The sequence below is a fragment of the Mauremys mutica genome, chromosome 9 (genome assembly GCF_020497125.1).
Source record: "Mauremys mutica isolate MM-2020 ecotype Southern chromosome 9, ASM2049712v1, whole genome shotgun sequence".
Classification (NCBI taxonomy): Eukaryota; Metazoa; Chordata; order Testudines; family Geoemydidae; genus Mauremys; species Mauremys mutica.
Genome location: NC_059080.1, coordinates 50936192 through 50960322, shown reverse-complemented (window position 1 = coordinate 50960322; position 24131 = coordinate 50936192). Strand labels below are relative to the sequence as shown.

Below are 24131 nucleotides of genomic sequence, written 5' to 3'. Positions count from 1 at the left end.
ATTTACATGACAACAGTACCTAGAGGTTCCTTCTGAGACCACACCCCCTTTGTGCTAAACCCCATAGGCATGCAGGGGGAGACAGTCCTGCTCCAAACAGCTGATAACCTAAGTAGACAAGATCACCAAAGTGCAGGAGAGGAAACTGAGACATGTGCCTTGCCCCATGTCTACATCCATGTCTGTGGTAGAGCCAGGAATGGGGACCTCCAGACTCCCAAACTGGTGTCTGCTCACTGCGCTACTCTGCCTCCCTTGTCTAGGTGTTTCAGGTATTTGAACCAGTCACTGGAGTTTTTATTTAACCAGGGCAAGTCATGAAAGTAAATAAATAAGTTCTGCAGTGTCACCGTGGGGCGTGTGCCTGCATGTGGACGAAGGCAGCGAGTGAGCTGTGTTTTGACATCCCTCTCTTCTCCGCCCCTACCATTGCTGGGCTCGCTGGGTACACAGTTTGCATGCTTGCTGGGATCAAGCTCTCTTCAGCACTGGCTCACGAGAGGGGTGGATGGGTGGGTATAAACCACAAAAAGCTACTAGCAATGCCCAGCCACTCAGCTTGTTCCACTAACAACATTCAGAGACCTCCTTCCACCCCCTGGCCCTATTATGCACTTTCCTCTGTGATCCTCAGCAGCTCGTGCCACCGGACGCCACACCCGAGACCTGTGCTGCCAGCAGGGTCACCATGCTCCAAGCAAGGATGTGGCAGGTGGGCTTCTGTTCCGGGCGATCTGGAGCTTTCCCTTTGCATGGCCAGGCAGACTCCTTTCCTGAACCCCTCATTTCTGGCACCACCCTGGAACCTGCACCCCCAGCTGGAGCCCTCACCCCCTCCCACACCCCAGACCCCTGAACCAGCCCAGTGAGGATGGGGAGAGTGAGTGACAGAGGGAGGGGGAGCTGGAGTGAGCGGGGGGTGAGGCCTCAGAGAAGAGGTGGGGCATGGGCAGGGCCTCGGAGGAGGGATACAGTGGGGGTGGGGCAAGGGTGTTCGGTTTTGTGCGAGTAGAAAGTTGGCAATCCTAAGCCAAGGGAAAGGCGGTCCCACTATTTAAGGCACTAACCTTTCAGGCTGGAGACCTGGCTTCAAGTCCCTGGACTGTCACAGCCTCCCTGTGCGACCGTAACAAGTCACTCAGTCTGTCTCAGCCTCAGTCCTCCATCTGTGCAGTGGGGCGAATGGCACTGCCCTGCCCCCGGGGTGTGAGGGTAACTACACTGTGTGCGCTTTGCATGGAGCTTTGTTACTGGAGGGGTGAACGAGGTTGGGGTGGGAGTTAGGAGATTTAAGTTTTGCTGAGCTGGGGTCTTTGTTAGCAGACACTTACGGTGTTCACGAGGCTCCTGGGAGAAGAACAAGCCTGTAGCTGTGAAATACACAAATACACTGTCAAGTCTTTGGAGGCCGCTTTACTTATCCAACCCCCCGCTCCCCAGCTACATGCAGTTCCTGGTTCTGGGCCCCAGCACAGCCTGTTCTCCTGTGAATGTGTCAATGGTCTCCTCAAGCCCCAGATATGGGGTCATTTTGCATGGATGGTTTATGCCTCCAGCTGCTGCTTGGGGAGGGAACCTGCTCCTCAGCCAGAGGATTTATGTCACTAGTGTCCAGGGAGAGGTATTTTAGGGAAAGCCCATCTGTCCCTCCCCTCCATCTCATTTCTATGCCTCTTTTCAGAGACCAGGGAATACCCAGAAAGCCCCAGAGTTGTCACCAGTGGCACAAATCTCACCTACCCAGCGACAGCACCCAGGGAGCATGGTCCCACTGTGTTCATGGCGGTATTAACTTCTCACTAGCCATGCTGGCAACGTGGCGATCCAGCAGCATTCTGGGCAGGGAATGTTATTGTTCCAAAAAGGCATGTTAAGGTCCATTAAGATTTTCTGCATCAGCAGTACAGTTTGTGTCCTGCAGCCGCTGACCTCGCTAGTTAATCTGTAACCATTAACAATGCATTCAGTCCTGGTATGTGCCGAGATTAACCCGAGGAATTCAGCTAAAGAGCCAACAGGATGATTGTGCTGAAGAAAGGAACACTAAAAACAAACTCACTGCTGGCTCTTCCTACTCAGCAGTAATCCCGGTGAGCTAGGCCCATGCAATTTACTTCAATAAAAATCCCAGCTGAAGCTGTTTGCAGGACCTAAGTGAAATGGGCATGATGCTTTCAGCCTCTTCCCTAGAGGCTCTTTATCGACACCAATGAAAGATCAGTGCACAGCCCAGTAAGTAGCCCCAGTAGCCAGGGGGAACCAGGAATGGGATATCAGCCCAAGGCAGGGTGGCAGAGTTGTCCAAGAGCAAACCATGGGGAAAGTGGGGCTTTTGGGGTCAGGAGAGCAGTGTACGGGCAGAGCTGTGGAGGGGGATTTAGCAGGACTGCTGCAGGCCACAAGTCAGCAGCAGTGGGAGACCGTAGAACAAATACCCCAAAATGTTCAGCCTTAGCTGCACCTCTGGGGACTTCCATTAGCCCCTGCAGTAAAGTACTTTCTGCCATCTTGCAGCAGCTGGGCAGGTCTCTCCTCCCAGACCACCAGAGGTACTGAAGGGCAAACTGCAGGAGCCTCTATTCAGTCTGTGTTCTGAATCAGTGACTCCTTCACCAGGCCTTGGATAGCATCTGCCCTCCAGCCCTCCTCCACCTGTCCCTTGCATTCCCAGCCCCTCTGGGACGCTGCAGAATGCTGTGCTGCACAACATGTACAGATACATGGCTGACCTGGGAGAAGGGTGCCAGTTCTGCCACTGATCGGGCGTAACCTTGGGCAAGTCACCACGCCTCTCTCTTTTCTCTTCCACCCCAGACTGTAAACTCTTCAGAGCAGTGCCTGTCTCCTTTTCCAGAGATGAGGTGAGGGAGGGAATATATTGTACTGGACCAACTTCTGGTGGGGAGAGAGACAAGCTTTCCAGCCACACAGAGCTCTTCTTCAGGTCTGGGACAGGTACTTGGAGTGTCACAACTACATACAAGGTGGACCAGATTGGTTAGCATAAGAGGTGTGGCAAACCCAGGACAAATGGCTACAAAGGGAGGGGTAGTAATTAGTCCCAGGGGGTTAAAAGGCCTCTCCCAATCCACTGAGGGGAGCTAGCCATGGGGAAATAAGGTTCAGCTGGAAAAGGGGTTACCAGGGAACTAATTAGGTTCAGCTGGCTCCAACTGCTGGAGACCTTTTTAAACCCTCCCTGGCGCGGAAGCAGGGGAGAGAGTGAGAGAAGCAGCCAGCAAGTTAGGTGCAGCAAGGCTCTGAACCCTTCCAGCAAAGAAGGCTGTGCTCTGTCCCCAGAAGGGGAGGAAAACCAGCTCAAGGGACTGACTGAGGGAAGGATCAGCCAGACCCTGTGCTACCTAGAAGGGTTTGCTTTGCCCAAGCCAGTGTCTCCAAGGCTAAAAAGGACTGAGAAGCAGGCACTTTACCACAGGGGTAGGAAACCTATGGCACGTGTTCCAAAGGCAGCATGTGAGCTGATTTTCAGTGGCACTCACACTGCCCTGGTCCTGGCCACTGGTCCAAGGAGCTCTGCATTTTAATTTAATTTTAAAGCTTCTTAAACATTTAAAAAAACGTATTTACTTTACATACAACAATAGTTTAGTTTTATATTATAGACTTATAGAAAGAGACCTTCTAAAAACGTTAACATGTATTACTGGCACGTGAAACCTTAAATTAGGGTAAATAAATGAAGACTCAGCACAGCACTTCTGAAAGGTTGCTGACCCCTGGGTTAGCGCATATTTCTTCGAGTGATTGCTCATGTGTATTCCACAGTAGGTGTGCATGCTTGCTACCTACACCGGTGCCAGAAGTTTTCCCCCTAGCAGTACCTGTAGTGGGGGAGCACCCCTGGGACCCTTGGAGTGGTGCCTGCCTGGTGCGGTATATGGGGAGCTGTGCGCTCCCCGCACCCTCAGTTCCTTTTTGCCGCCAGTGAAGGTGCATCGGAACTGCTGTGCTCCAGCTTTGCTGCAGCTCGTCCCCAGAACTCTTCGTTCGTTCATTAGTACCTGTAGCCAGTTAGCAGTTTTCAGTTAGTTTAGTTAGTTAGGGAGCCCAGGCTGGGGCATGCCCCGCGCCCCAGGATTTAAGTCGTGAGACACTTGTAGGCGTTCTATGCCAAGGAGTGACCCGCATGTGGACTGGCTGTGTTGTTTGGGAGAAACCCATATCAGAGAAAGGTGAAAGATCTGCAAGTCGTTCAAGCCCTGGACCAAAAAAGAAAGGGACGCTAGGCTCCGGGCCATCCTGATGGAGTCAGCGCTGGCCCCAACCCCGGCACGCTGCTCCGAACTGGTACCCGGCACCGCGGCATCAGTACACGGAGACCCTCCGGTGCCATCGACCAGTCAGCACCATTTCCCCTCTACGGGGCATGCCAAGAGGACTGGAAAGATCTCCTTTTCGCAGTGGCACCGAGGGAAGTCTGGGACAGAGGCTAGGCCCATGTTGGGTAGCCCTTGATCCCCACCGGGTCCTAGGCCTCCGATTCACGTTGAGCAGAGTAGCCCAGCCCCTGCGGAGCAGGCCTCTCCGGATGTCTGGATGCCATCTAAGCCCGAAGCCTCCAGCTGGCCAGGGACGTCATGTCCATACCGGTGCCCAGAGCTCCGCCGATGTTGGCCCAACCCTCCAGGGGCAAGCCGCCGCTGGGATCGCTGCAGTCGCCGCCGGTACCTGTCATGGTTGAGGGAACATTCCCGACACCGCTCACCGCCCAGCGACTGTTCAGGGCTCAGTCCATGTGGATCGCCCTCAACGCCGGCCAGACTGTCTGGATGGGTGCCGTCTGACCAGGACTCCCGGCACTGCTTGTCTTCGCGAAGCGAACATCGATGGGACTGCGGCGGACATTGCCAATGGTCCTCGTCTCGAAGGAGGTACCGCAGTCGGTCATGGCACAACAATTGATGCCATTCCCGCCTGGACTCCCGCTCCAAGTCTCTGCCAAGGCACTGCAGCCCTGGGCGTCGATCACTGGCATCTCGCCGTCACGGGTCCACCCGTCGAGGTCGTTTGCGGAGCAGCTACTGCCATCTGTGCCATTCCTCCACATCGAGATTGCGGTGCCATGGCCGATGTAGATCCCAGCACCACTTCTACTCCCGGTTCAGAGGCAGCAGCGGCTCGTACGCCAGCCTGGCCTCCGCTCATAGCCGCCTGTCAACAGGCCAGGCTAGCCAGCCTGAACAGCCGGCCCCACCGGTGCCACAGCAAGTGCAATGGCACCGACCATCATGGCCAGCCCAGTGGTACCAGAGGGCACCGTGGCCTCTGGCGCAGCCCCCGGTGGGTGCTCGCTCAGTGGCCGGAGCATTGGAAGCACCGTCAGCCTCCCTCCCTAGATCGTCGAGGAAGGAGTTGGTGGGACCTGTATCCTTGGTACCGTGCCCGGAGTCCGACCAAGTGGTGGATCCTTCGGTGCCGGCCAACACCCAAAGCACCCCGTCAGCCTCCTCGCCCCACCCGGAGGTGATTGCAGCCCCACTCTCCTCCGTTCCTCAAGAGGACTACAGGGCCCATCAAGACCTCTTAAAAAGGGTGGGAGCAAGCCTCCACCTCCAGGCAGAGGAGATGGAGGAGCCCTCGGACTCCTTGTTCAATGTGCTGTCCCCCCTGGCACCAGGCCTTGCCGCTCCACAAAGGGGTGGCAAGAATTTAAAATGCCCTGTAGCAAACACCAGCCTTGTTGGCTCCCACTTCTAAGAAGGCAGAACGCAAGTACTTTGTACCCACTAGGGGAAACGAATACTTGTATACCCACCCGGTGCCCAACTCCTTGGTGGTCGAGTCAGTCAACCATAGGGAATGGCAGGGTCAGCCAGCCCTGAACCCTGAGAACAAAGACTCTAGGAGGCTGGATGCTTTTGGGAGAAAAGTTTATTCGTCTTCAAGCTTCCAGCTGAGAGTAGCAAACCATCAGGCTCTCCTGGGTCGCTATGAGTTTAATCTCTGGGGATCCCTCCCCAAGTTTGAGGACTCCCTCTGGGAGCGCAATAAGAAGGAGTTTAAGGCGTTCATGGAGGAAGGGGCAGCAGCCGCTAGGGCATCCCTGCAGGCTGCCTCGGATGCAGAGGACACGGCCGCACGATCCCTAGCCTTGGCAGTGTCCATGAGATGGGCATCATGGCTCCTGCCCTCTGGGCTGTCCAGCGAAGCGCAGTCTTCAATGCAGGGTCTCCCTTTTGATGGGAAGACTCTGTTTGCAGAGGAAACAGACACAAGGCTGCACGGCATTAAAGACTCCTGCACGACCCTCCAGACCCTGGGCCTCTATGTCCCTGCTCCAGCAAAACCCAAGTTTAAGCCGCAGCAGGCTCCCACCCAGGCTGTCCTCCCAAAGTATGAGACCGCCCATAGGAAGCAGCAGGACTATAGAAAACGCCTGCAAAGGCAGTCTCGGCCTGCCCCCAAGCCTGGGTCCTCTAAGGGCAAGCAGGTGGGTAAAAGGCAGTTTTGATGGGACGCTTGGGGTATCCCACCAGTTCTCAGCAGGGATCCACCCCCAATAAAGCTCCCTTTCTCCAATAGATTGTGTGCTTTCCTCCCAGAATGGTCGTGGCTCACCTAGGACCGATGGGTCCTCAACACCATCTCCCGAGGTTACATCCTCCAGTTTACCTCCTCCCTGCCCAACCACCTCCCACCCCCGTCCCTCTTGGGGGACCCATCACACGAGGCTCTGCTCAAACAGGAGGTCGGGCGGCTCCTGGAACTGGGAGCGATAGAGGTGGTGCCCAAGGAGTTCCTGGGCAAGGGGTATTACTCCTGGTATTTCCTTAACCCAGAGGGTGGGCTACGGCCCATCATGGACCTGCGAGGCCTGAACCAGTACTTGGTGAAACTCAAGTTCCACATGGTTTCTTTGGCCTCCATCATTCTCTCCCTGGATCCCAGGGACTGGTATTCTGCTCTCATTCCACAGGACATGTACTTCCACATCCACATATTCAAGGGGCACAGGCGCTTCCTCCATTTCGTGGTGGGACAGAATCACTACCAATTCATGGTCCTCTCATTTGGTCTGTCCACTGTCCCCAGGGTCTTTACAAAATGCATGCGGGTGGTAGCGGCCTACCTTAGGCACCGGGGGGTCCAGATATTCCCCTATCTGGACGACTGGCTGGTCAAGGGCACCTCCTGGTCGCAGATGAGGGATCACGTTATGCTCCTCCTGTCCACGTGCACCGCCCTGGGCCTGTTGGTAAACAACACCAAGTCCACGTTAGTCCCGGTCCAATGCATAGAGTTTATCGGGGCGCTCCTGGATGCAACGTCGGCCAGGGCCTCTCTCAGCCCAGACAGGTTCGAGACCCTGAAAGGGCTCATCGACTCAGTTGCAAGGTTCCCGGCAACGACAGCCAGGACTTGCCTGAGGCTGTTGGGTCATATGTCGACATGCACGTATGTGGTCTGCCATGCCAGGCTCAGGATGAGGCCCCTCCAGCTCTGGCTGGTCTTGAAGTTCTCCCAGGCCACGGACCGGATGGACATGGTCCTAACTGTGCCAAACGCGGTGATCACCTCCCTGCAGTGGTAGTCTGTCCCAAGCAATATGCTCCAAGGAGTCCCATTCAGGGACAGGACCCCATCAGTGGAGCTGGTGTCCGATGCATCACACCTGGGTTGAGGGGCCCATGTGGGGAATTTTCAGACCCACGGCCTGTGGTCTCTGCAAGACCTGACTCTTCATATAAACATCAAGGAACTCAGGGTGGTGCGAGTGGCGTGTATGGCCTTCTGCTCGCACGTGGAGGGCAAGGTAGTCAGGGTCCTCACGGACAACACGGCCTCAATGTTCTATATCAACAGGCAAGGCAGGGCCCGATCCTCTGGCCTCTGCCACGAAGCCCTCAGTCTGTGGAACTTTTGTGTAGCCCACAACATCCACCTGGGCCTTCCACCTGCCGGGTGCCCAGAATGTTAGGGCGGATCGCTTGAGCAGGGATTTTTCCTCTCAACGCAAGTGGTCTCTCCACCCAGAAGTGGCCCACCAGCTCTTCCAGAGGTGGGGAACTCCCCAGGTGGACCTATTCACAACCCGGCAGAACTGGCAATGCCCCTGACTCTGCTCCAGGAGGGGTCTGGGGAGGGGCGCTATCTCCGATCCCTTTCTCCTGTCCTGGTCGGGCCAGCTTCTCTACAGCTTTCCCCCATTCCCTCTAATCAGCAGGGTCCTGGAAAAGATAAAGACAGACAAGGCCCAGGTCCTTCTCATAGCCCCAGCATGGCCCATGCAACATTGGTACGGGACCCTCTCAGGCCTGGCGGTGGCTCTGCCGTGGCCGTTACCACTCTGCCTGGACCTGCTCTCTCAGGACCAAGGCCGCCTCCTCCATCCCAACCTAGCAGCTCTTCACCTCACGGCATGGCTGCTCAGTGGCTAGGTAGCGAGGAAAGGACATACTCGGAACAAATTCAGCGAGTCCGCCTCGAAAGTAGACGGCCCTCCACTCACCGCTCCTATTTGTCAAAGTGGTTTCATTTTTCTAGGTGGGCGGCGGACCAGGGCTGTTTCCCCTGCGGCCGCCCCCATCCAACTTATCCTTGATTACCTCCTCCAACTGAGGGCCCAGGGCCTGGCGCCCTCATCAGTCAGGGTGCACCTGGCGGCCATTTCGGCCTTCCATCCCCCGGTGTTTTCTCATGCTATGACGGCCGGTTCCTTAAGGGTTTGGACCGTCTCTATTCTAAGCCCCATGTCCCATTGTGGGACCTGAACCTGGTGCTTGCTCATCTTACGGGGCCCCTGTTTGAACCGTTGGCCACGTGCTCCTGGTCTCACCTCTCATGGAAGGTGGCCTTCTTGGTTGCTATCACGTCAGCCAGGTGGGTCTCAGAGCTCAGGGTCCTGACCTCCGAGCCGCCGTACACGGTTTTTCATAAGGACAAGGTCCAGCTCCACTCACACCCCACGTTTCTCCCGAAAGTGGTCTCCGCCTACCACATGGGTCAGGACATTTTTCTACCAGTTGTCTGCCCCAAGCCTCATGCGACCAGTGAGGAGTGCCGTCTCCACACGCTCGATGTGCGGCGGGCCCTGGCTTTCTACCTCGAGCGGACCAAGCCGTTCAGAAAGTCCTCGCAACTGTTCATCGCCTCGGCCAAGCGCATGAGGGGCCAGCCGATTTCCACACAGCGGCTTTCTAATTGGATCACTTCGTGCATCCGGTCCTGTTATGAGCTGGCGGGTGTCCCCCCGCTGCCCATTGTGAGGGCACACTCGACCCGGGCACAGGCCTTGTCAGCTGTCTTCGTGGCCCACATCCCTATACAGGACATTTGTAGGGCTGCCACATGGTCTTCAGATTCAGTTTGATTAAAGGTGGTATAGACCTGTCCTATGTAGACTGCAAAGGACCTTAAAAGGGGCCGCTATCTGCCTTCCTTCAGCTGGGACAGAGCTGATTGGAAAAGATATTTGGATGGACAGGTTGATGCAGGATGAAGCAGCCAATCAGAAACCAAGAAAGAGTAGGAAAATGCCTTCTTGTCTGCATGGGTCTGTTCCTTTCTCTCTCTGCCAGATGAAGAGCAAAGGTTTCTTGTTTTTACTTTCTGTTTAGCTAACAGGTAGCAAGAAGCACCATATGATATTCCCTGCTCCAGAGGGGAGTTGTGAGCATTAGAGGTGGTCAGGAACTTTTTGACAAAAAAAAATGTCCACTAAAAGATGACACGATATCAAAACAGAAACTGTTTGCTGGACAGGGTCAGCTTGGAAGAATTTCCCGACTCAAACACATCCCAATGTCCCAATGTCCTGTTCAGAACAAAATTTTTTGCTATTTTGGGCTCAAACTCTTTTGTTTTTAAATTTTATGCAAAAAAAAGAGTTTTAAAATATGAAAAGGTCAAAATCAAAAGGAAACATTTCCAAATTATAGAAACTCAGCATTTCGATTGCCCTGGACTGAAACTTTTTCATTTTCACAGTTCAGGAAATTTTTTGAGATTTTGCCTTTTTGTCCCAATTCAGCACAAGAAATTTTGTCAAAATCTCAAATACCCTTACAGGATGGTAAGACCCTTTCCTGCCCAGCTGTGGTAAGCATTAATCCAGTAATGTTTCTGGGGCAATGAATCCCGAAGAGGAGCCACAAAAATAAAAGCAACATGCACATGCCTTGTGCGTCCACATATAGTGACTGCAGACAGACTTCACACAGCTAAGAAATGTTCCTCTATTTACAGAAAAGCTATAGACACAGCCAGGGACATGAGGACATGTTTCCAAAGCAGAGCACAGGAATTTTGATTTGTCTTGCATTTTCTGCTGCAACAGACTTGCTTGTTGAGTCCATGACTGCCAAACAGAGGACGCCATGGATAATTCAATAATTAAAGTCTTTCCCCTTTCCCAAACACAGGATTTCCATGCACGGACTTCTGTTAAGACTCCTCTCATGAACGTTTAGGCGCACAACCCACCTTGGGAGAAAACTCGCAGGGGAGCATCGCGGGCCAACCTTTGAGGTATGCTGGGCTCAGTCTGGCCCATAGAATCATAGAATGTCAGGGATGGAAGGGACCTCAGGAGGTCATCTAGTCCAACCCCCTGCTCAAAAGCAGGATCAACCCCACCTAACCCCAGCCATGACTTGGCAGCTCACTGATGAGCTGGCAATGTAAGGGCTAATTAGTAGGGCTGTCAAGTGATTAAAAAAAATTCATCGCAATTAATCATGTGATTAAACAATAACAGAATACCATTTATTTAAATATTTTTGGATGTTTTCTACATTTTTAAATGTATTGATTTCAATTACAACACAGAATACAAAGTGTACAGTGCTCGCTTTATATTTATTTTTATTAAAAATATTTGCACTGTAAAAAACAAAAGAAATACTATTTTTCAATTCACCTAATACAAGTACTCCAGTGCAATCTCTTTATCATGAAAGCTGAACTTACACATGTAGAATTATGTAAAAAAAAAATCGCATTCAAAAATAAAACAATGTAAAACCTACTTAATTAATGATTAAAAAAGATTAATTTTTTAAATCATGATTAATTTTTCTGAGTTAATCGCGTGAGTTAACTGTGATTAATCAACAGCCCTACTAATTAGTGACTTCAGCTGGGTCTAATGGGGCTTAATTAGACTGCCCCCAGCTGTGGTGGGGAAGCAGCGTGAGCACTGCCTAGAGCAGGGACCAGAGTATGTGGGGCAAGGCACTGGAGTGAGGAACAGGGGGAGGCTCCTCTGGTAAGAGCCTAGGGAAGCCAGGCCGAGTCATAGAATCACAGAATCTCAGGGTTGGAAGGGACCTCAGGAGGTCATCTAGTCCAACCCCCTGCTCAAAGCAGGGCCAAACCCAACTAAATCATCCCAGCCAGGGCTTTGTCAAGCCTGACCTTAAAAACCTCTAAGGAAGAAGATTCCACCACCTCCCTAGGTAACCCATTCCAGTGCTTCACCACCCTACTAGTAAAAAAGTTTTTCCTAATATCCAACCTAAACCTCCCCCTCTGCAACTTGAGACCATTACTCCTTGTTCTGTCATCTTCTACCACTGAGAACAGCCTAGCTCCATCCTTTTTGAAACCCCCCCCTTCAGGTAGTTGAAGGCTGCTATCAAGTCCTCCCTCACTCTTCTCTTCTGCAGACTAAATAAGCCCAGTTCCCTCAACCTCTCCTCATAAGTCATGTGTCCCAGCCCCCTAATAATTTTTGTTGCTCTCCACTGGACTCTCTCCAATTCGTCCACAGCCTTTCTGTAGTGGGAAGCCCAAAACTGGACATAATACTTCAGATGTGGCCTCACTAGTGCCAAATAGGGGGGAATAATCACTTCCCTTGATCTGCTGGCAATGCTCCTACTAATGCAGCCCAATAAGTCATTAGCCTTCTTGGCAACAAGGGCACACTGCTGACTCATATCCAGCTTCTCGTCCACTGTAATTCCCAGGTCCTTTTCTGCAGAACTGCCACTTAGCCAGTCGGACCCAGCCTGTATCAGTGCATGAGATTCTTCCTTCCTAAGTGCAGGAACTTATTGAGCCTCATCAGATTTCTTTTGGCACAATCCTCTAATTTGTCTAGATCAGTCTGGACCCTATCGCTACCCTCCAAAGTATCTACCTCTCCTCCCAGCTTAGTGTCATCCGCAAACTTGCTGAGGGTGCAATCCATCCCATCATCCAGATCATTAATGAAGATGTTGAACAAAACTGCCCACAGGACAGACCCCTGGGGCATTCTGCTTGATACTGGCTCCCAACTAGACATGGAGCCGTTGATCACTACCTGTTGAGCCCGATGATCTAGCCAGCTTTCTATCCACCTTATAGGCCTTTAATCCAATCCATACTTTTTAACTTGCTGGCAAGAATACTGTGGGAGACCATATCAAAAGCTTTGCTAAAGTCAAGCTATATCATGTCCACCGCTTTCCCGATATCCACAGAGCCAATTATCTCATCATAGAAGGCAATCAGTTTGATCAGGCATGTGAATCCATGTTGACTATTCCTGATTACCTTCCTCTCCTCCAAGTGCTTCAAAATGGATTCCTTGAGGACCTGCTCCATGATTTTTCCAGGGACTAAGTCACCCACAGGGAACACAGTAAATGCCTGTGGGAGCCCTGAGCCAGGGCCTACAAGGAGCAGGGAGCTCTCCAGAGGCAAGCAGCTGGAGTCTGTGGTGAAGGGAAGCAGTAGTGGAATCCTGCTGAGGAAGAACCAAGCTGAGTGAAGATCTATAGTGGCCAGGAAGCAAAGGACATCAGTCAATGCAGAGTGGGACATTCGATTTGGACTTTCAGTTGTGCCTTTTGTCACCCCATCAGGGGCCTGAAGTGTGGAGTGAGTTGGCCGGAGGTCGAGCTGGAGAGGATGCCAGCTGGGACTTTCCATTGCAGGGTTAAGGTATTGGCCATGGTGGAGCAAGAAGCGAAGTTGCCTGCAATGCTATGTCCAGGCACGAAGGGGTGCCCTAGAGGTGAGGATGGGTGCCTACAGGGAGGGAGCTCACCAATCAATCTCAGGTGGGAAGGGGGCTGGGCAATGGCCACATTCATAGTGGTACAGTCCCATCTCTGATGATGATAAGTCAAGGGAGGGGGTTATGTGCTATAGCAGGAGATGGATTTGAGAGGCATTGTGGCCTAGCAGTTAGGGTGCTGGGCTAAGTATCAATGAACTTGTGTTCTACTCTTGGCTTTGCTACTGATCTGTGGGGTGACCATGGGCAGGTCTGTTCCCCTACCACCCTTCCTTTGTCTTGCTCTTTAGAGCAGGGACTCTCACAACATGCTTGTACAGTGCCTAGCAAAATGGGGCCCTAACCTCAGTGGCAGGTGCTACTGTAATATAAATGATGATAAAGTGTTTTCCTCATACTCCATGAAGTGGGATGGGTTCTCAAGAGACTTGGCTTCTGCTCCCAGCTGCGTCACTTGATTGCTGGGTGTCTCAGTTTCCCCATGTGTAAAATGGGGATAATGATGTGTATTGCCTTACTAAAGTGCTTTGAGATCTATGGACAAAAAGCATGATACCAGAGTACTAATAATTATATTATTGTTCGTACTCGGCTGAGAAAACATTGCCTAAACTGGCAACTTGGGTGGGTGTGGTGGAGACCATGTCCTCACCTTTGGGCTGCCTTACTTCCCTGCCATTTTGATGGTAATAGCCACATTACTCTGTATTTCTTCTCAGCTCTTGTCCTCCAGTAGCCAAGTGGGTTTTGAAATGGTTCAATAAAACTGGGTTAGGGTGTCTCAAACTGGGTCTGCATGACACCTGAACAGTAAACTTCATCAGTATATTCTAGGCATTGAAACACATGAATTTATTATGAAAAACAAAAAAGCAATTGATCAAATGAAATGAGAGGCTGCTCTAGGCAACTCCACAGCCTGTCCTGGCTGTACCTTCATGCTCTCCCAGGGTTCCCAAAACAACTACACTGAAATGCACTAACTGCTGCGAGTAAAGTGCTCTGTTCTGGGCTACTGTGAAGATAGCAGCCTCCCTCCCGCACAGCATTTAACACACCTAGATTTTAGAGTTCTGGGATAAAATTCTGACCCTGATGAAACCAATGGAAATTTTGCCAGTGCCTTGAGTTAGTCAGGGATTTTACCTCAGTCTGTATACAGGTGCAGTGTGATGGCCAGCCAGAGCCCCTCTGCCTTTCTTCAGCACAGCAGGTGGTGTGGCAGCTTTAGGAGTGGGGTGGGGAGAAGGTTCGCTGCTCAGCTCTCAGAGGGAGCGCAATGTGTTCCCAAGGGCAAGAGGAACTGAAGCCCAGATCCTCCCAATCCATGGCAGTTAGGTGCCTAAATACCTCTGAGAATCTGGCCTCAATCCCAAAGCCATCCACCCTGGATTAATAAAACAGCAGTACACTGCGCCCGGCACAGGGGTAGCTGAGGGCAGCCGGTATGCATGCAGCCTGATGCATGCCTGGCAGTGGGCACGGCAGCCGGCCTGCTTCTCCCCGCCCCGCTCGTAAACTCCAGGCCACTGCCTGGGAAGGGTTTTGTTGCATTCCGGGCATACCACTCGTCTCACATACTAGCAGCTTATTGATTTGTGGTCCCAGCAGCAACTCTTCCTTCACATATGCCCAGTCACTGCTGCAAGCCATTTCCCAGCAGGGTGCCAGGCTCTGGGACCTGGCTTAGAGGAGAGAATACGGCTGCTCTTTGCCCCCTTTTCTGCAGTTACTTCAGTCTCGTCTGCTTGTCAGTTTCATGGTACAAAGATTTGTTGTTTGCCCCAGTGTCTGGCTCCACCCTGTGTTGGAGACAGCTCCCCCGAGTGGTGAAGGAGGGGCACGCCAATCAATCTGAATGCCACTCTGTGCTCCAAACGCTGGGTAGATTAACAAACAAGTGGAAGTGAAATTTCACACCCCGTTTTTCAGCCCTTCATTCCGTGCAGGTTTTCAAGCTTTCAAAATTTCACCGAGGGTCCAAAAGCGTTGCGCAGATTTGGCTTGTGAAATCTGCTCTCCGGCTGGAGTGTCAGCATGCCCCCTGTCAGGCAGCCATAAATCCAGAGCTCAGTAGAGATGGGATGATATGCTGTAGCTCAGCCACAAGCTTTGGGGCTAGACACTGTCACTTACATAGCAGGGGAGGATGGATAGGAATCCCTGAGAGACATCTACGGCTCGTGTCGCGCAGCAGGTCAGACTAGATCAGGGGTCGGCAACCTTTCAGAAGTGCTGTGCTGAGTCTTCATTTATTCACTGTAATTAATTTAAGGTTTCGTGTGCCGGTAATACATTTTAACGTTTTTAGAAGGTCTCTTTCTATGTCTCTAATATATAACTAAACTATTGTTGTATGTAAAGTAAATAAGGTTTTTAAAATGTTTAAGAGCTTCATTTAAAATTAAATTAAAATGCAGAACCCCCACCCCCCACCCCGGACCAGCAGCCAGGACCCGGGCAGTGTGAGTGCCACTGAAAATCAGCTCCTGTGCCGCCTTTGGCATGCGTGCCATAGGTTGCCCACCCCTGGACTAGATGACCATAATACTCCCATCTGGCCTCACCATCTATGCATCTGCCATCAGTAAGAGAGTCAAGTATTTCCCCTCTGTGAGAAGTTACTTGGTTTCAGAACAATCTTTCAGCATCTGTAGATACAGACCCATTTCTGGAGAGGACAAATGAGGAGTCCAGCCAATGCTGCTCAGTGAGATTCTGGAGTTTGACCCACCAGCCCTTTGGCTGATGAAATCTACTGAGGAAAGCTGGCATCCATTGTCAATGAGGAGACTGGCCAGGCCTCCTCTCTGGACCACTCTGACGCAGTTGAACTCTGGGAGTAGAGTACTGGGGTCATGGTAACATCATACACTTGACTCTCAGATGTTATGGATGTAATGAAAAGGTTTGATTCTGGATATGTTCAGAGAGGTTCCAGGATTCCTCGTTTTATTGTTACCTCAGTTACCCACTACTAAGCACATTGAACACTTTTCTCTTTTAATTTCCCTGGAATCCAGCCGTCTATGAACCTTTGGGGTATCCTCCCCACATTATTGCAAGGCTCAAGCCTAGACTGGATAGGGTGTACAGAAAAGTCACATGATAGGGTTTAACTGGCCTTCTCTGCCCCTTGCTGGAAGCATCACCGCCCTGACACACTCATTCGAAGGAAAAGTATTACCTGGCAAAGAGGGGCAAGAAGTTTAGTCCTCTGAAAACAGCCTAGAGAGGCCACTCTGGCTCTGGCACTGGTCGAACAAACAAGACTTGGTCCTTCAGTGGCTAAAAAGGCCTGGAGGAGGCAATAGCCAATCAGGACCCACCAGGTGGGATAAGAAGGCTTACTTGCTTCTTCTGAGGATGACGGCTGGAGAAGCTGGACTAGGGGAGGAGCTCTCTGTTCTTGACCAATACTCCTCAGCCTGGGCTTGACAAACTGACTGCACCTTCAGTTAAAGTAAGGAACAAACTGCCTGTTTGTTGTGGAGTTAAAAGCCATTTGGGGCTGACTTTCAATTAACAGTTACAGGATGAGCCAGGACATAACCCCTTGCTCCTGGCAAGCTGTGACAATACACCAAAAGGAGTCAAGGGCTTGATAAGATGCCTTGCAGTGAGACACTTAACGAGCTCAGTCTGTTCAGCTTACCAAAAAGATCCACCCTGTAATCAAATCACCTCATGAAGTACCTTCACAGAGAGAAAATTCCAGATGGCAAAGGGCTCTGTACTCTAGCAGAAAAAGGCAGACCCAGATCCAGACCCAGACCCAGTGGCTAGAAGTTAAAGCCAGACACATTCAGAAGCAAGGCACACATTTTTAAACAGTGAGGGTGAGTAACCAGTAGAAGAAACTACCAAGGGAAGTGGTGGATTCTCCATCTCTTGGTGGCTTCTGATCAAGACTGGAGGCCTTTCTGGAAGAGATGCTTTAGCCAAGCAGACGTGATAGAGCTAATGCAGGAGTAACTGAGTGAAATGTGATGACCTGTGCTAGACAAGAGGTCAGACTGGATGAGCTAATGGTCCCTTAAACTCTATGAATCTCCCATAAGGAGGAAAGTTAGAGGCCCCAAATCCCAGCTGGCATTAAGCTGTGGCTGTCCCAGGAGAAGAGTACATATTTAAGAAAAAGGCGTCCAGATACCACAGTGATGGGCAGTGTTTCCTACTGTCTGGATAGTATTCGTATTAGCTATTAATATTCCTTAGGATTCAGGGGACTGGGGGATTCTACTCTCCCTGTTTGATACCAACACAGACTTCACAGCAAACACATTTCGCTTGGCACAGTCTCAGGAAACCCCATGGTGGAGTCTCATTTACTGACCTCAGACGGCTTGTGTCAAGATCCACTGGCCTGCACACTGGCCTCTCCCATCCCTCATGTATGGTGTCATTAAAACACCCAAGATATGCTGCACCAACCCCTTTCACCAGACAGTGCCAGGCAGATGAAGGATGTGCAGCAGGAAGGCACCAGCATGGTGTGCAATGTGCTCCAGTCCATTCATCGGAGAGACAGCAGGAATTTCAGCCACCCAGTGCCAAGAGGGGAGAGGCAGTCTTGCATTCCAGAGATGGCTGCAGTTCCCTCTGTCCAGAGGGGAACTAGGCTGGCTAATCTCTCCAGGAGGAAGATTCCTCAGGTGAGAAATGCTTTTCATGCTTTACTGATAAGGCTGCCTCGGCAGCAAGGCTGAAGGGCAGCAGGGAGGGAGAGAGAACTAGAAAGGGCCAACGTCCCCTTTCTCAGAGGGCATCTTTGGAGAGTAACCAGTTGGTCTTTATCTCTTATTCCGTCATTTGTTTCAAGGTCATGGAATTTTCCTCAACCATCTCTGCTTTATTTCTGCACTGGTCGTCTCTTTCGCTCTCGGTCTGTCTCACTGGAGCCCCTTGCCTTTGGATTGGCCCCCCACACATGCCCCTCTCCTTCAATTGGGGTCCATCTGGGTTCAAGTGCTCAGTGTCATTTGGGTCAAGAGTCCCACATTGTGATTCAAGAGCACTGTCTATCATGATAGAAAAGACCAGTGAGTGGGGTTTCAAATGTGATGGAAAGGACTCAGGAGATCGGGGTTTGGTTCCTGTCCCTGCCACAGTCTCACTGTGTGGGTCTGGGTGATTCACTTAATCCCCCTGGGCCTCTGTTCCCCGTCTGTAAAATGGAGACAATTGTTTGTCCGTTTAGACTGTAAGCTCTCCAGGAGAGGGGCTGTCGCACATGTATTTGTATGGGGCCCTGAACTCAGCTGGGGCCTCTAGGGCTATCAGAATATGAAGAATGATATTGAGGAACCTTCTACTTCTTCTTGAAGTGGCTATTGCATTGGCATTTTGGTGGCCGTTCTCTGAGAAGTTGTATTTCACTTGCCTTCAAAAGTTTAGTTTAATAGCTCTGTTGCAATTTCTCCTCTTCAGCTGTCAAGAGCATTCTCTGTTTATTTGGCCTGCATTCCCCAGCACTGACTCAACAGACAGCTTCCTCTCTTTTCTGACAGCACCTCTCATTATAGACAGGAGTCAAGGTTTGCACCAGCATCTCAGAAAGCGTAGAGGGGCTTACAAATAGAGGGGAAGTTAGTTGGCACAGAGGTTGGGGACCAGATCCCCAGCTGGTGTAAACTGGTCTAGCTCCATTGGAACCAGTGAGCCCCATCCCCAATGGTGAAAGTTGGCATCACTCAGTTAAAATCAGCAGAACTGACTTACACCACAATCAGGCCTCAGAGTGTTCAGAGTTGTGTTCTCTCTCTCTCTCTCTCTTCCATTTCCTTATTCTTTCCCTTTCTCTTTTTGCTTTGCTGTTTGAATACTTTGCAGCTCATTCTTGTCAGTTTTATGTTTTCTCTTTCTCTCCCTTCCTCACTTTTCTCTGGTGTTTCTATACCATCTCATTTCTACAAATCCGGTTCTTGTTTTCCTTCACCCCCTTGAACCACTTCCGTCAAAACAATTCCTTGATCATGTCTTGTCCCACTTCCAACTCTTCCACAGAGCTGAAGCTGCCTTTCTGCATGGTCCATCCAACCCCAAGCACCTCTCCTTATTGGTTCATCTCCTCTGCAGTGTTGCAATTGATAGGATCCAACCTGGACACCTTCTTGGTCAGGTGTCAGAGTGCACAGGAATTTGGGGCATTTTGCTGTCTGTGGATTGCTTTTCTCTATCTGCCCTTCTCCAGCCTCATCTCTCTCTCATTTCTAGCCAGTGTCCTAGATTAATTAAATATTAGAGCTGACTGAATATTTTTCATTCAAACTATTTTTTGAGGGGAAAAATGGCTTTTTGGCTAAACCAAAAACATCAGTTTTCATAAGGAATGTTTTGGATTTTCATCAAAAATCTTTAAAACCATTTTTTTCAGCTCTCAGTAGTTGAAAACTAAAAATGTTAGGTTTGGTTTTTTTTGAAAACCTGAAATTCTGCAAAAACCAAATAGATGAAAATGAAAAAAAAAGTGTTTTTATTATGATGATGATGATTATTTTTTGCAGCAAGTCAAATGCAGCTCTATGACATGCCGTTAATGTTCCCTGATCTTCCATATCCGGTGGTATGTCTTTTTCCCACGCTTTCCTCATCATCTGGAATGCCCCGATTGCCACACTTTACCTATTTGCCTGCCCTTCTATTTAAATCCCATATCAAGCCTATCTCTTTTCCCTGACTTCTGATGACTTATAACCTACTACCTAATACAACAGACAAATCTTACTAATCATGGCTCGTGTACATGCTCGTTAATCTGTGTCAGTTCTTTCGGAATGATGGAATCAGGTGTGACATACAGATGATCTGGATTTTTCTTGCCTGATTTCCATTTTCAGTGGGCTCAGAGCCATTGTTTTGGGCTTCTCCCATCCCCCGGCCTGTTGTCTTATTCCTGGGGCTGGGGGGAGTGTATGCTAAGTGGGAGGACATATTCCAGAGCGAAGCATCTTGAGCAGCAGTTGTGACATGTTTCAGAGTAGCAGCCGTGTTAGTTTGTATTCACAAAAAGAACAGGAGAACTTGTGGCACCTTAAAGACTAGCAAATTTATCTGAGCATAAGCTTTCGTGGGCTACAGCTCACTTCTTCAGATGCATAGAATGGAACATATAGTAAGGAGATATATATATACATACAGAACATGAAAAGGTGCAAGTAGCCATATCAACTCTAAGAGGCTAATTAATTAAGATGAGCTATAATCAGCAGGAGAAAAACAACTTTTGTAGTGATAATCAGGATGTCCCATTTCAGACAGTTGACAAGAGGTGTGAGGATACTTAACATGGGGAAATAGATTCAATCTGTGTAATGACTCAGCCATTCCCAGTCTCTAATCAAGCCAAAATTAATGGTATCTAGTTTGTATATAAATTCAAGTTCAGCAGTTTCTCGTTGGAGTCCGTTTTTGAAGCTTTTCTGTTACAAAATTGCCACCTTTAAGTGTGTTACTGAGTGACCAGAGAGGTTGAAGTGTTCTCCTACTGGTTTTTGAATGTTATGATTCCTGATGTCAGATTTGTGTCCATTTATTCATTTATTCTTTTGCATAGTGACTGTCCGGTTTGGCCAATGTACTATATATTCCATTCTATGCATCCGATGAAGTGGGCTGTAGCCCACGAAAGCTTATGCTCAAACAAATTAGTTAGTCTCTAAGGTGCCACAAGTACTCCTGTTCTAGTTATGACATGGTCACTCTCTCCACTATTCTGCCCGTCTTCCTCCCAGGGGACAGATTCACTGTGTCTATCCCAAGGTCTGAGCTCCAGGCCTTCATTTTCTCCCCCTGTGTTATGAGTAAGAGCAGGGCCTGTGCAACCTATTAGGCGACCTAGGCGGTCGCCTAGGGTGCTAGGATTTGGGGGGCGGCAGTTTCTTCGGCGGCGACAGTGGTGGCCGGATCTTCGGCCGCCCCAGTTGCCACTGGCATTTAGGCGGAGGGAGCTGGGGCAGGGGAGCGCGGGGAGGGCCACCTGCAGCAAGTAAGGGGGGGGGGCGGCACGCAGGGGAACTCCCTGCCCCAGCTCACCCCTGCTCTGCCTCCTTCCCGAGCACGCCGTAGCTGCTTCACTTCTCCCGCCTCCCAGGCTTGCAGCACCAATCAGCTTAGGCGCCGCAAGCCTGAGAGGCGGGAGAAGTGAAGCAGCCACAGCGTGCTTGGGGAGGAGGCGGAGCAGGGGTGAGCTGGGGTGGGGAGCTGCCGCACGGGTCCCCGGGCCGGGGGGGGGAGCTGCCACAGGGGGGCGCCTCAGGGTGGAGTGGGGGTGAGGAACTGCCACGGGGGAGGTGCCTCAGGGCAGAGGGGAGGGTGGGGAGCTGCCGCAGGGCTCGGGGAGGGGGTGGAGCAGAGGTGAGCTGGGGTGGGGAGCTGCCACATGGCTCCCTGGCGGGGGAATTGCTGCAGGGGGGGTGCCTCAGGGCAGAGGGGGGGAGCTGCCATGTGGGGGGGGGTGCCTCACGGTGGGGGGGTGGGCAGGGAGCTGCCGCATGGCTCGGGGACAGGGGAGGGCGCAAGGTGGAAGTTTCGCCTAGGGCACGAAACTTCCTTGCATCGGCCCTGAGTAAGAGCATTTCATAGCAATCAAACATGAGCCAGTTTGCTTTGTGAATGCTCCTTACAACTTGACACTACATTCTGCCACTGGTTTTGACTCTCCAGGAAGCTGGTCCTGCCTCTGAGAGTACACCACCACTCGGGGGTTGTGTGTGCGTGGCGTGTGAGCACTTGTGAACAATGCAACAGTCAGACCCCTCCCTCACAGGCAAAACACATTGCTAGTGCATGGGATACACCTTGTGGCCAAAAGTTCCCAGGGAAATCCAGGACTCTGGTCCCCATTTCTCAAGAAGATGGGCATATACAGATCCCCAGGACAGCCTAGAGTTGCCTAGGGAGTGGCTCTGCCACCTCCATGTGGCTCTGAAGGAGACGACCCTGACTGGAATCTATGAGTGTCTGCTATTGGCCGTGTGCACAATGGCAAGTGCCTGTCCAATATAATGACCCATATCAGGCTTGTCTCTCTCACTCAGGGCAGGTGGCAGATGTGTCCATCTAATCTTCTGTTAGCACGTTGTCAGGCATCTCATCTGTGTACATGTCATTCTCCATGTGGGGCTCAGGAACGATGGGAGGTTCCCACAAGTCCTGGGGCTGAAGGTGATGTCTGCTAGCTTCCAGCTGATTCAGTCCTGCCCTAGGCTGCCTTTGCAGGAAGCTTACTGGCAAGCCAGTCTCCTTTCTCCCACTTCCCGCTGATAGTTGCCGCTGTCTGGTCAGTGTCTCCAGAACCAACTTGCTGTCTGGGGGGCTGGCAGGAACAAATGATACTTTCCTTGCCGTGGCCCCATGGTTGCTGAGCGTGACTTTATTTGTATTGCATCACTTACTCATCCAGCTTATCTATTTTCATTTATAAATGTATTGAATTGGTCTCGAGCGTTTCCTGCCTGGCAAGGGGAGTGACCTCGCTGGGAATTTTCTGAAGCTGAGCTGCGTCTGACAGGTGAGTCATTAACTTTCTTACCAGCTCAGACAGCCGACACACCCCAGTAGCACTCCATGTATTATGCCAGGCTCTTTAGAAATCCTCTCACTTGAGCAAGAGGCTGCCAGCCTGACACCCTTTCCCTACTCTGTGTTTGAGACAGGCAATTTTCTCTGGTTGGGTAACACCCTGATGGGTGGTTATTATTTGGATCCACTTGACAACATTCAGTTCATACCATCAGCAGTGAGCTCACTGGGAAATTCTTGATGGCTCAGCCAGTCAGGTTGCTCAGATGGCCAAACACGCCAAACAACATTTAGAGCCGAATAGTGGCCACAGGAGCCAGTGGAGCCCTATGGGAGAGGAAGGGGGCGGGGGAGAGACCTGGCTGCTGGAGCAGTATGCAGGAAGCCCTTATGCCTGAGATGTAATGCCTGCAGGGCGAGCTGGATTTCAGTGATGATCAGTCTTGTGACTTTGGCGCTTCCAGCGGTGCAGCCCGGCAAGCTCTGGGTTGGTGACCCTCTCTTCTCTGTGCTCCCAGCTCTTGCAGCTAATTCATGGCTGCCTGCTACGTGGGAGCGCTGGCGCAGAAGAAGCTCTCGTTGATGAACCCCCAGCGGACCTGCCTTAATTTGGCCCATTGGATGTAATGTACATGAACCAACACAGCTGAGACACCCCTAGGGTGAGCTGCTCAGCCAGGCTCAGTGGCAGCAAAGCATTCAAGAAAGTGGAAGCTGGCTGGCCCTGCCCATCCACCGGACACAGCAGGATGTAGCCAAGGTACTTCTAATGCACCTATGACTTTGGCATGTAAGTTCCAGATAGAGGGTGTCTGTAGGGGCCCAATCCTTTCCCCCTACCCAGGAACATTCCCTCCCCAACAGGAGTTACTGAGTCCCCAAGCAAGAGCAGACCCCCTCCTCCCAAGTTAGCAATGCTGCAATCTCCCCAGAAAAGCAGCTTCCTCCCAATGTGATACATGAAGAACCCACCCCTGAGAGCATCTCCACATCTCAGTTCAAGACACAAAGAGAATTTCCACTCTGCCCAAGACTCCAAAACCCTCTACAAAGAACACCTACCCTTGGGAGAGCCCTTCTCCCCTCCACCCCCATTCCCCAGGACCATGAATTCATTTAATTAACCACCTCATTCTCCTCAAGACTCATGACTCATCTGGGAGAGAACCCGAGCTGTCTCCTTGGTTTCCTCTGCTAAAGACAATCAATTTTCTCCAGGTGGTCTTCTCTTGAGGCATTGATGTAATGTAAGCTGAAGAATAAAGGCCCAATACTGAAGTCTTTTCTCTGTCCCTTACTCAGGCAGAAGTCCTGCTGAAGCTGAGGACTGGCCCCAATATAGATTTGTTGTGCATAAGAAGAAGATCTTAGTGGCATTTATGCCCCTGAGGGTAAGAGAAAAGTAAGAACTGAAGATGGGCACAGGGTTTTGAATGTATTTTATTTTCTTGAATGCATGGAGGGACGCGGAGATGAAAAAGTTCTTAAAACCAAATGTTCAAAAGAGGCCAGGTCCCATGTAGGCACCTCAAGAAAGCCTGGATTTTCCGAAGTGTTCATGCTGAGCTCTTTTGGAAGTCTGGCCCTTAATAACCCAGGGCCAAGCTCCATTGCCTTCAGTGGAGTTATACCAGGGATAAGC

At 51.0% G+C, this 24131-nt stretch overlaps 1 long non-coding RNA gene across 1 annotated transcript; it reads left to right on the top strand.

The window, feature by feature from the left end:
• Window positions 1-22362: 22362 nt before the first annotated feature.
• On the top strand, window positions 22363-23861 carry LOC123377960. Its single transcript, XR_006582397.1, has 3 exons — window positions 22363-22478; window positions 23008-23249; window positions 23792-23861. It is a non-coding gene; the product is annotated as an uncharacterized LOC123377960 (long non-coding RNA).
• The last annotated feature ends 270 nt before the right edge of the window (window positions 23862-24131 follow it).